General features: G+C 36.8%; 1 protein-coding gene across 1 annotated transcript in view; it reads right to left on the minus strand.

Moving 5' to 3' along the window:
- Positions 1–14,135, minus strand: part of LOC138692743 (uncharacterized) — a 204,489-nt gene that overhangs the window by 85,282 nt on the left and 105,072 nt on the right. The window lies entirely within an intron of this gene.

Below are 14,135 nucleotides of genomic sequence, written 5' to 3' on the forward strand. Positions count from 1 at the left end.
TCCTTGAGGTTTCTAGGGGGTCCAATATAAATGAGCTTACGCTATAAATTGTTACACATATTGATATATACTATCACGACTGCAATTTCAAGTAAACAAGTTTAATTGCGCTTCTTATACGAAAGCTGCTTCGAAGTTTATGTCAGTCAAAGAAGCGAAGATTGGACGCCTGGCATTTCTGTATATTTTCTCTTATACTTCGTTATTTTCAGACTTCCTCGTTATTACTCTGCTATTGTCACACCGACTCGAAATCGGCTTTGTAGTCTGAAAGGTGCATTAAAAACAGACTGACCTAATTTTAATACACATAAGTAGGCCGGCCTGGGCGCGCGCTGCCCGGACACTTGAGAGACAAGTCTGCAGGCGGACGCTCTCCAATAACATTTGTTTCGAGGGTGAACGACCCGCCTCCCGGCAGATCAATGTTCACTCCTGCCGCAATTGCATCCCCGGTGATATATTCGACATTCCAGCAGATTGCCCCGAGTTAGCGATTGAATAAGACGAATAGGGGCAGATAACCCTCCGTGCCTCTCAGAATAAAAAGGCCCTATCTGCTGACTTGTCATACACAGTTCCAGGATACGAGGTGGAGTCCTTGAGCAGCGGGGCGCTGATAGAGACCTCAATACGTGCACTGGTACACAAAACAAGTACCATCTGCACCATAAGTTACTTCACAGGGAGGATATGTTGTCCTGACAAGCTTTAACGCCCCTGCCTTAGTCTCTTGTCAAAACTGATCGTTGTGTTGCACGTGGCAGTGACTTCATCTTGTCAGTGTTGTCATACTGATGTAACAATTACAAAGAAAATAATATAATAGTACATTATGCAACGAGCCTATAATGGTAGTAATTAAGACGCGAGTATGTTTATGAAACGAGTGCAAGCGAAGTTATATAATTTTCACACGAGCGTCTTAATTACCATTATAGTCAAGTTTCATACGACTTTTTATGCTCGACCATATTGATTTTTTCCGGCACTTGGTGAAATGAATTTGCGGGAATGTGTTTTGTGAAAGGCTGGAAGATGACAGTGAATTGATGTTAATTTGTGTGTTGTTTTTTTCGACTGAGTTTAATATTGTCTAATCTCGCGCTAGTTGTCTTTCGATTGCATATCCGAGAATAATCGATACTTGCGCTTTCATATTGCTACAATGGTATTTTCTGATTGGTGGAACACCTGAACTTTAATGAATAGGTGTACTTTAATGAGGTCCATTAAAGGGCTGCTACCAGGTGTATAATTACTACATTTCGGCATGGTCGAGCATAAAATAACAATAAAACTCGGAGTGCCGAAGATGACCCATACTTTCTTATTATCAGAGTTAAGAAGCTCAGGTTCTAAATACTCTTTAATATACATGCAACTATGCCCTTAAAATGTGCGAATTATACACAAAAACATGCACTAATAACTTCTAAATTTAGCAATGTAACAATGATCATTAGAGGAGAAAAATTCGCTCCAGTGCCAGATAATATATTATATTCTGTAGGGCCAAAAATTAATCTTTACGTAGATTCTTCGCCCAACAGTGCATATTACTTTGAAATCCCGGCCACAAAGTCACTCAATTGAGTGCGCTCTTTGTATAATGGCAGTTACTTAATTATGTCAACATATATGTGGAACCTGGAGTTAGGCCACAAAGGGAAAAACACTAGAGGAGAGGGATTCGATCCGGTGCTGTGGATTGAACTTCGGCGTAGCTCAGTGATTAGAGCAGTTGGTAAGTAGAACCAAGGAGCCGGGTTCGATCTTCGGCGCTGGAGCGAATTTTTCTCCTCTAATAACACTGAATAACAAAAAAACATTTTCGGTGGATATCTTGGTACCCAAGAGGCGTTCTAAGACAACTGAAACATGCCGATTCCAAATATGCAAACCATTTGTCTCTATTACCCGCCGTTCTTGAGATATACGACATCAACCATTATGTATAAAAACTCACAGACAGGAGTTTCAGTAGAGCATTTATTGCTACATTGAGTACAAATGAACATGGCTTTAGCTAAGAAAATGGTGCAATTGCGCCACATCACACATAATTATAGTAGTAATATTTCAGTACCATCCTGTAAGTCTTGGAAGTGGCTGTCTGCAATGATCTTCCTCATTTGTGGACCTATGAACACACCTTCTTTCACTTTCGCGTAACTCAACTCTGGAAACTTGTTACACAGGTACCAAAAAGCATCAGAGTCGGTGTCTAGTGCCTTCACGAAATTCTTCATGAGCCCCAGTTGTATATGAAGCGGTGACATAACTTTGTCATGCTCAACCCACGGCACACGAAGGCTGCATTCTATTTCTGAACGGCCAATCGTTCTTTATGTGATGGTTCTTTCTATCTCTGATGTCCCACTCGCAGATGAAGCAGCAGTACTTGGTGTAGTCTGTCTGCATTCCCATGAGAATAGTGATAACGTTTAAATCACCACAGATACGCCAATTGCACTCGCGATAGCATATTATTTCAAGAAATAGCGACATGGTTTCGTATGTATCTTTCAGGTGCATAGAATATGCAACCGGTACTGACGCATATCTGTTTCTATTGTGTAATAATATTATTTACTACCTTCAAGCTTGTCTTAGGTGAGTCTATGAACAGTCGCCATGCTTCAATGCTATGTTCTACCCCGAAGCTTGACATAGGATCTTGAATGTCCATACATTATCAAATAATATCACTCATTGCAAAGAACGTCACAAGTTCTTTATGTCTGTGCCGAAACTGTGAAGTCGTAACCATTGCAAGGAAATTAAATTGTTTAAGACGTGAACTGAGCAGTTCAGCTTGGCCTTTTGTTAGTTCCAGGTCCCGTACGAATCGCAAAGTTGAGCATTATTCATTAAATTAATATCTTCTCCAGGTTGGTAGTAGTCAGAGACTGGGTCGTTGGTAGGAGATGAAAGAGGACTTTCTTCTTGCGTTTCTTCATTAACTGTGTATTCTGCAGGTGGTGTTGATATTGGACAAGTGACGGGGTCATGTGAAATTGGTTTAGAAACTGAAGGAATGTCTGGATACTTTATAGATGCACGAGTTTTGTAGGAGAATCCGGTGACGTTTGACAAAAAGAAATAACAGTCTGTGGTGTGGTTGCTTGACTCGCGCCATATCACAGGAACTCCAAATGTTAGATGGTGGTTGTTCTTCGCCTTCCTTATCCAACCGCACAAGTTGCATGCATAGATCAAACAGATGAACTGTGGTGCCCACGACTTACCACTATGCACTTTCGAATCAAAGCATAGTTCATATTATATTTTCTTAAGAAACGGTGTAAAAGTTTTCCGATGGAATTTGTCTGTTACATAGCCGCACACGTATCAAAACACATTTGGTGAAGTTCTACATCATCTGGAAAAACGACAAAAAAATTCGACGAACCGTGTTCCATGTAAAAATAAAATTTCGTCGATAATTTCAAAACCTGACGTGATAGCGCAAAACGGTTTTCAGATTTGAAATCAGCAAGTAAAACTACATTAGAAATAGTAAACATCATGTCAGATATCTACCACTTGTTTATCAGTGTAATCATTGTTACCATAACAGATATATTCTGTTAGGACCAAAAATTAATCTTTACGTACATTAGCAATGTAAGCCTAACTATGGAAGCTTGCATTTATTTTTGAGAAGCAGATGCGCTTGACTCCACATTCCACTTGTCACAAGGAATCGAACTCGTAACTTTCGGTTTGGAGAGCAACGCTTTAACCGCAACGCCACCTCGAGTCCTCGTACATATTTATATACTGTACTTAACCCTTTCTGACAAAGCAATCCTCTTCCTAATAACAGCTGGAAAAGGAACTAGCGGGTGCTGCAATGTATCGGTGAAGAACGAAACTACTTCTGAGGATACCAAATTGAATTATCAGGCAAATCATATGAGTCGGCGATTACAGAAATATTAGTGATTCCAAATGGACTCATTCGAGCGGAAAGGGTTAAAGTAAAATGTGAAGTCTTGCACGTAAAGAGTTGTTTGGTAAATATGTATCATATTTTATCATTATCATATCATACACTTAAAGTCATCCCCATCACGGATGAGAGATTAAGTTTAACATCTGTATAATCAGTATTATTGACATGCCAGTCTAACGTGCCAGCCTTCTTTACCTCACTCACTGGTACTCATTTCTGTAAACCCCAGAGTCATAGTGCGGTTAGAAGTATTAGGTCAATGGAGAAAATCCATGGCTACATCTGGAATTGAACTCGCGATATTCCAGTTTGCAGCGTCAAGCTTTAACCGCGAAGCTACCATGCGCCCCCATTTATTTGTTTAAGCTATTGAAACCAACTGCGGCCCAGAGATATATAGAAATAAAAATCCACGACACCTTGGTAAGGCCAATGTGTCATATGGCAGTGATGTCCAGGCTTCGCATTTTTGTCACGCTGAATTTATCGAGGAGAGGGTTCAAATGTCTGGCGCTCACTGCGTAAGTGGCGGTACAGTAGATCTACGTTGAATTTAAAATATAATGGAGCATATCATGACAACACTGAAAATTAATTTTAATGGTTTGCAGAATCGAAAAGTTTTGAACAAATAATTATGCCACGCCATTGATTACAATAATTAATTAAAAAATTAATAATCTGATAATAAATATACAACAGAAATTTTATACATATAGGGTAAAGATTGGTAATATTGTGATACTAATAATATTATGATAGTACTTTTTGAGAATTTTTTTACAATTTTACTGAGCGAGAGAAGGACAGGTTTTGTGCAGAAACTTGTCCACGAACATTCCCTTAATACGTTGACGCAAAAAACCGGACTTCCTCTCGCTCAGTAAAATTGTAAAAAATTTTCAAAAAGAACTATCATAATATCATTAGTATTACAATTTTACCAACCTTTACCCTATACCAGTAGTGTCAGAATTGTAAGCTTCGAAACCGGTTGTGGTGCTAGAGACGTCCAGCCGGAGCGTGAACTTGCTTATGTCTGTGGAAGCACCGGAGCACGCAGCGAGTTATAGTGGAGCGCTCCGCTCCGTTTAAGCTGTGTCTGACAACGCTGCCCTATACAAACAATAATTTAAACTTATTTATTGAAATAACTACTATTACAATGCCAAACAATATACATTCTAAAAATATGTTATCATTCCTCACACAAAAAATAATCATTTCCAAATTCCGAAATAAACAACTGCAGTGAAGATATTGATGGCGGTATTTGTCTCCTGGTGCACCTCCTCTATGACTGAACAGGATCGACATACAAATATACGTATGATGTCTAAACTGTACGAAATGCGACAGAGAAAGAATCGTGACCAGTGAAATGAAGATTTTGAGGAAGACTACTGAGTACAGAAAACTGAATAATGAAAGAAATATGGATATTCCGCAAGGAATGGAATTTCGTGGAGCTAGTAAAATATCACATCTATAAAACAGAAAACGCTGGTAGAAGATAAGACTTAATTAGTGAATGAATATTTATTAACTATAAATGGGTTTTCACTCGGTGACAGTCACAGGAAAAATAACGTTATGTAAAGGTAACGTATAGCCTATTGACAGAAAAAAAAAACAGAAATACGAAGTCGGAATATTAACAAAACAAGTCAACGACAGCAGATAAGAAACGAAAAAGAGAATATGTAATCGAAAGCTTATAAACAGTTAAGTTTATATTACTATAGTCCCGTCGCTCTAATTTCCGGCAGCCAATCGCGTTGCAGGTCGGCTACATTTAAACGCGTACGTTTTGTGATTCGCGGAGGAACACGTTATTCATTTCTTAAGGCTCGATAAATACTAATATAATCGCCCGCCACTTTGGCTCTTTCGTTGGCGTTCGTAGAAAACACGCGAAAACGTTATTTGTCGCTCAATTATTTTCTGAATTACAGTGCGTTTGATTTATTATCATAGGAGCTACAACATGATAATGTTTAACGGTGTGGCAAACAGATTCCTCGTATGGTAGCTCGGCAACGAAAGAACAAAAATGGCGAACGATACTACCTACCTAGGCTTTATAGAGCCTTCACTTCCTAAGACGTAAGCAAAGAGGAGGAGTCACGCCGGGAATAACAGCGTCGCGACTATAGTACTAGTATTTTCAACGTTCACTGTACATTTTCTAATCACTACACACTTACTGCACTCACTACTCGGCCATTAAAACTTGCTAAATTGGTTCTGTAGCTCACGAAACTTTAACTACAAAAGACTGCACATAGACCAGTGATGTTCAGCTTTAATTTGCGTCCTAGATTACGACGTGAGTCTACAGTACCTTTACTCAGCGCGCGGAATACCTGCTGGTATTTGGTTGTGTTCGGATGTCAACAACAAGCCTCAGTGTCGGAACATGCCACAGCTAGTATAATTTATAATTTATTGTACCATTATGCTGTTCTGTCAAAATTTCAAGATCTTCACGTAAATGTACTTTGAAAAAGGAATGCGGAAGTGATTTTTTGTTATAGAATGAAGAGATAATGTGTGATGATTTTTATGTAATAAAAATATACTTTACTAAGTGCATAATTAATTAATAATTATTTAATAACCAATATATCTTTATTTATTTTTTATTTTTCGTCTGCCTAGGCCTATATATTTATTTATTTTAGGAAATCTCTCTTCTGTAACTAGAAAATGAGGATTCCACTGAAATATGTGAGCATCTTAATCATCTCAATTGCGTACTTCAATGGAATTATGAAAACATAATTGATGTTTTTTAGCTGTAAAAGCATTCCTAGACTCTTTAGATTTATGGAAATCCGAGCTTCTATTAAAACAGCTTCACTATTTTCAATATTACAACCGCTAAATAATATATTATCTTATCACAGGAGTGAACAATATTGAATTTCTTCCGGAAATATTGAAAAAGCTGTGTAAAAATGTGTAAACTTAATTGCGTGTCCGCAAAAAAACTCGGTATTTGTCGTAGACTATAATAAGTAACCAAATCTTCCATGAGTTCTTTAATGCACTGGTTCCCAACCTTTTTTGACTAACGACACACTTCACTCAAAGCCCACGATATCGCAACACATTTATTTGTTATTATTAATAATAATAATTAGTGGTTTTCTTCTGGAGAAAAAAGTGGTGTCACTCTGTGTAGAATATTTTATAGCGGACGGGAAGATGATTACTGTTCATTGCACGGGAATTTTGTCGTTTTTAACCTCCTTTTCGTCTAACTAAGAATTTCAAGGTCTAAGCGGAATTCAAAGAAAAATTATACTAAAAATATAGTTATTCACACATATTTCGAGTCTATGATGAAAAATGCAACAAAAAGGTGCCGGAACGCCGTTCCAGCGCGTTCCGCTAGAAAAAAGCACTGATAACTATGTAGTGTTGGACATCCAATATTATGGATAGATCGATGTTAACACACAATAAAAAAAAAACAAAACAAAAACAAGCGGCAACTTGAGTGGCATTAGAGAAAACAAAGGTACTGTATGAGTAAAAAATCCCAACCTATCTATACTGGATGTCCAATAAAAGATTTTTATCCTCGTTCTTGAAAACTCGCCTATTTAAATTGATCTGAAGTCTGCGCTTGGTGGATTGCACATTTTATCTATACGTGGCCTTATGGTTGACAGACCAACACGTAGGGCCAACGGGTTTCAGTGTGCAATAATAAATTGATATGCTCACCCGCTCACACGTATATACTGAAACTGACCAATATGTTCTGACGATTCTACACTCTGTTTATTACTAATTGGGAAGAGTAAACGAATTACTAAGCAGTGTTGCAGGTGTTCACTTTCATTCGAATTATCGCTAGGCAGAAAAACTAAACTGAGAATTGTTGCAGGTGTTAAGTTTCATAGGTAAAGTCATCAAAGACTTCGTTATAAATAAAAAAATGCGTTGTAAAGAGACTTTCTGGATGGCATAAAAATTATTTTTTAATTCCAAAATTTCGCGACACACTCCATGGGGCTGCGCGACACCCCGGTTGGGAACTCCTGCTTTAATGCACTGGAATGAATCGAATTTTTCTTTTGTCAAGTAAAGTCAACCAGAAATATAGTTTATTTATAAATTCGTTGAAGTTATCATTTTCTATTTGCATTGACCTATTACCGCATATTTCGCAAAACATCAATCTCTCTCTGTTCTAATTGCATACAAAATAACGCAAATTAAAAGTTGCTAGATAAATGTTCCGGGAGGCCGAGACGTGGATGGAAGGATAATATTAAAATGAATTTGAGGGAGGTGGGATGTGGTTGTAGGGACTGGATTAATCTTGCTCAGGATAGGGACCGATGGCGAGCTTGTGTGAGGACGACAATGAACCTCAGAGTTCCTCGAAAGCTATTTGTATGTAAGTAAGATAAATTTTCCTAATTTTCCGTCCCATTTCACATGGACTCGCCCATAGGTAAAGCTATAAAACAATAACTAAATTCGGTGGACTTCAAGAACTCTTCAAGAACATAGCCTATTGGTAAAGTGGAGAAATAGTGTGTGAAATGGTTCACTTTCTTGAAGATTAATAAAATGCAAGACATCCGCTTCAAGAAATATCTCTAAAATCAATTACTGTTTTCCCAACCGTTAGCTGATTTAAAATTATTCTATTGGGTTTCTATAAAACGAATGATAGGATATTCCTCCAAAGTGCTGAGCGAGAGAGGAACACTCACTTCGACGTATATAATTTTTAATTTTTCTTGGTTATTTAACGACGCTGTATCAACTACGAGGTTATTTAGCGTCGATGGGATTGATGATAGCGAGATGGTATTTGGCGAGATGAGGCCGAGGATTCGCCATAAATTACCTGACATTTGCCTTACGGTTGGGGAAAACCTAGGAAAAAACCCAACCAGGTAATCAGCCCAAGCGGGAATCAAACCCGCGCCCGAACGCACTCCGGATCGGCAGGCAAGCACCTTAGACGACAGAACTACGCCGGTGGCCTCGAAGTATATAATAATTTCGTTAACCCCTTCAGACCTGAATTTATATTACACAAAATTGAAAGAAAAAAAAAACTGGTCACATAATCATTCTGGGGATCCAAAATTCCCAAATGAAGTCTTGACAGAAAATAAAAATTTGGGGACAATTTTGACCCCTGTGGCTCCAAAATTTTAAATTTTATTTTTAATTCAGGTATAGAAATGTTTAAAAAAATATTCTCAATTTCTATCACATTTAACTTTTCAAAATATTTAAAAAGTATCGAAGACATTCCAAAAAAGAAAAAAGAAAAAAGAAAACAATGTACATCAGGTCTGAAGAGGTTAAACTGTGAATTATAAAGTAAGCCAAACTACCTAGAATAAGGTCAAAATAATATTGAGAAAAACTATAAAATAAGTCCAATCTTTCGATTATTTAGACTATAATATACTGAGCGTAACTAAAATGTACCTATGTGAAAACTTTAGGGGCATATTCCTATCATATAGAGGATGAAGGAATATTCTATGAACATTCGTCCGGAAACGCTTTATTTCCTTGTTACAGCCCTTTTTCTACAACTCTGCTTGCATTGTAAAATGTGGTACATTATGAAATAAAAATAGCATACCATATGAAAATCTGTCTTACAGGAAGTGCTCAAAAAGGCTCCTGTTAGCACGGACACATGCATTAACCCGCTGTCACATTGAATCCCGAATGCGCTAATGCATGTGTGTCCAAACGTCTATAGAACCAGGAGATATTGCACGTCAAGCATGCTCTGCTAAGGTCAATAACTTTCCATATACAATAGGAAAAACGACCTTAAAGAATATGCGCTGCGGGTTGCTTACGCCAGGAGTTATCTCGTACGAGTTATAATTGTACACCTATGCGCTAATATATCCTTGGAAAATGTAGTCTCGTCTTCCAAAATACGGACTCGAAGACTCTCATCTTGTACCATACATAAGCTCTTTTAAATGTCCCCATGAATGAAAGTCTTTTGTTTCAAGTAAAATCACACTAAAAATTGTATCCCTCATAAAAAAAATTCATTGTTATCGTTCGGATTTGAACTCTTACTTTTGGGTCCACAGCAAGCATTAAAACTATTAGAACACAGCTCGACGTGTTAACATAATTCTATATCCCACCACGTCGGTGTCAAAAAAAGTGAAAATTAGGGAAGATAGCGCATGTTTTTGTTACACTGGTGTATTTATACTTAAACTCTTGATGAATTGCGGAACACTGCAGCTGAAAAGCGCGTTGTGTCATGTGCAGCGGTCTAATTATGTAACATACAACTTTGTGTTTTATTAGCGAAGAACACGGTCGACATTTCACACCCATCTCCATTCAAACCATTTGTCACCATGTTCGAGCTGATTGTGAAGAATATGTCGGCGTGGTGGAACTGAGCCTCGCTAATTCTGCTGTCTGAAGTTTCCTGTCATAAAAATTAATCTAGCTGGTAGGCGGCATGTTCCAATATTCGAACTACATGCAACCGATAACTGGGACGCAAGGATAACAACTGACAAACACGGGCTTGAAGGTGCTGCCGCATAGCGGGGAGTTTTAAAACCACGACGAAAATTTCAGACGCTTGTTAATGGTCGAATCTGGAACCGATTATTCTAGTTATCATTCAAAATTAAACTTTCAGGATGAGAGAAAGTGACCAAAGAGACGAGAACGCATATTCCAATTGTCACTTTATATACTATGGACTCCACAGAATAAGATAAAAGTGTAAGTTTGGATTCAAGAATGGTTCGTAAGTTAAATTAAGAACAAATGGTTTATATGTCAATATAAACAGCCGTTTGCTTTAAAGCGTTGCTATATTTGCGTTTATTTGATTGTAATATAACATAAATGTTTATTTTTCAGTCTAAATGACTTATCGGTGTTTTAAAAAATACCTATCAATAAAATTTATAAATATAAATATTCATTGAAGTAAAGGTTAAATTAATGCTAACGTTTTCGCCCCTTGGCATTTTCAGGCACTTATTTGATTGGCTAAGATTCAGTAGAATCGCAGCATTAGAACATAATTTCTTGGAATCAATGATGTGGGTAATAAAGGGAAGGCTAGCAGAAAAAATAGATGCGAGAAGACATGAATTTTCACATTGAAAATTTATAAGAATTTCACAATTAAGATCCTTTATCGTGTTTTGAATGATTAAATTTATTATCTATTTTATTGTTCCATATTTGAAATACAAACATAAAATCACTTACTATGCACTAGAATAAGAATATACGAATATATTTTACTTGCGTGAGCTTCCTGCTCTCTTCATTTCTTGCTTAGATAAGCATACTTGTGCTAAGTATACTTGTGGCCGGTGGCTTGCGAGCTGTAACTCGCTGATCCCTGAAGCACCGGACTCCCCGCAAGGTCACCGGCCGCAAGTATACTAAAACTTGACGCTTATCTAAGCGAGAAATGAAGAGAGCAGAAAGCTCAGGGAAGTAACTTGGAAGCTCCAAAGTATTTAGAGACTGATAGAATATATTTTAGTTTTCTTGACTAAAAAAATAATATATTTCACTTCATTTATAAACTGAATACCGATTCAGTATTGCTACAACACTTTTAGGAACACAAAATATTGCAAAATAAAAGAGTTCTGAGCACAAGACAGAAGTGAAAATAAAAGATGTTTTGTGTGATAGGATCCCACTCCCCCTGCCCCAATGTTGTGTCTATTAAATATTTAAATATCTTAAAATAAATCGGAGATCACAATGAATGTCTGCTGAATACAAAAAATGAAAGTACGCCATTGGTAAATAAAATATAATCTGGTTTGAGAATACGTAATACCAACACATGAAAAGTAAAAAGACGGAACAAAATATATCCTCTTTCGTTATGAGATACCGAATCCTATCATTGAAAATGGAGTTATTTTTCATTGTCAGTGAATAAACTTGTTACTAACTTAATTCATCATGAAATACTACCCAACCAAGTTATTGGCTATTAAAAATAGGGTTATTTTCCAGTCAGTGAGTAAATATGTCACTAATTTAACCTCTCATAAAATCATACCTAACCTTGTTATCACTAACAGAAGGGCTACTTGTCACAGACAGTCGTGGTAGTTGTCGCTGACATATGGCTAGTATTTACTGGCAGTGGTTAATTTGTCACTAATCTACCTTCTCATCAACATTGAGTCCAGTGGCTTACTCCAACACTACACTTCGCAACATTTCACTTTTAAATTTTTGATAAGTGAAAAGTCTTTCTGTTCCTCTATAAATTAGACATTGCTTTGCACTTTTCATTTAATTCTGCAAAGCCAAGCCTTTACATATCAGCAGTCATTGCAACTCCATGTTGTTGAGCTCCAGCCAATGAAGACATATGAGTAAATTATTTTTTAGATGAAAGAGATTAACGTCTTAGATTTGGTTCTAGAGTAGATCCAGTTATTTCAAGAACATAATCTCCTTTCGTTGGCATTATTCGAAAATATTCACAAAACTAAAAGTTGAGTTATGGAGATTCATCCTGCATTTATAATTTTTTGGGGGATCTTCGTCACTTGAATAACGTAATAATAAATGTTCTCTTATTTAGAGTACTTATTTACTAATGGCGTTTAGAGAACCCGGAGGTTCATTGCCGCCCTCACATAAGCCCGCCATCGGTCCCTGTCCTGAGCAAGATTAATCTAGTCTCTACAATCATACACCACCTCCCTCAAATCCATTTTAATATTATCCTCCCATCTATGTCTCGGCCTCCCCAAAGGTCTTTTTCCCTCCGGTCTCCCAACTAACACTTTATATGCATTTCTGGATTTGCCCATACGTGCTACATGCCCTGCCCATCTCAAACGTCTGGAATTAATGTTCCTAATTATGTCAGGTGAAGAATACAATGCATGCAGTTCTACGTTGTGTAACTTTCTCCATTCTCCTGTAACTTCATCCCTTTTAGCCCCAAATATTTTCCTAATCACCTTATTCTCAAACACACTTAACCTTTGTTACTCAAATTGAGAATCCAAGTTTCACAACCATATAGAACAACCGGTAATCAACAGGTAATATAACTGTTTAATAAATTCTAACTTCTCTACATATCAAATTTCTTCTCTAAATTATTTTGAATCCAAAACAAAAGTGTACTGAATATAATAAATTTAATCTTAATGACATAGAGACTTGGTTTTTCGCAAAAGCCCCATTCACTTTTCAGCACATCGCTTTGCATTTTTCAAAATATTATTTAATGATGGAACAAAAGGAGTGTATTTGAAAAGTGTCCTTTAATTTTCCTTTTCACATTTCACTTTGAAAACCGGTTATGAAAAGTGATAGTGGATGAGAAACTGCAACGAAAAGTGCAAGCTGTAGTTGAAAAATTTGAAAACCGGTTCTGAAAAGTGATAGTGAATGATAAACTTCAATGAAAAGTGGAAACTGTAGGCTAGTTGAAAAATTTAATGGTGGAATAAGCCCCAGGACAGAGTGGCTTCCGTCGCCTAAAATACTAATGAGCATAAATCATTATTGAATTTATTACTCTCACATACTTGGATTTTTAAGGTTTTATTGACGTGTAATTATTTTGGTTAATTTAATATGAACTACACCAGTGATGTCAAAGCAAACGCATTTTTCTGACCTTGACGTCGTGCGCGGGCATTAAGCGCTAGATATGCTAGGAGGAATAACCAGCCTGTTGGATTAAGAAAACAGTGGTGCACAAACTTCAAACGGAACGTGAAATTTTATGTCGTTATTTTTATATGGCTTCTTTCTGTTTGTTATTTTCTATATTGTCTATAAAACAAAAGTACTAACACCTATTGCTTAGCCTAATATTGCAGTCATGTTTTAAACGTTAATAAGATAATAAAGAGTAAAGAAGGAATATACACACAAATTCCATAATAACTACAACTATACTGTACTAAGTGAATTAAACACATCATTCATAAAGAAAGTGTTATCTCAAAGACAGACACTGAATATGACATGATAAGTTGAAATTGATATTTATGGTATCTTTAGCCTTATAAAAGTAATCAAAACAATATTATAGTACAATGCAAAGTTGCCTAAGTATATGTTTTAGCTGTAACTAATATTACACAATAAATCTCTTATCGCATTATGCTTTTAGGTGATATTGGTG

This window comes from Periplaneta americana, chromosome 17 (genome assembly GCF_040183065.1).
Source record: "Periplaneta americana isolate PAMFEO1 chromosome 17, P.americana_PAMFEO1_priV1, whole genome shotgun sequence".
In the NCBI taxonomy this organism is placed as follows: domain Eukaryota; kingdom Metazoa; phylum Arthropoda; class Insecta; order Blattodea; family Blattidae; genus Periplaneta; species Periplaneta americana.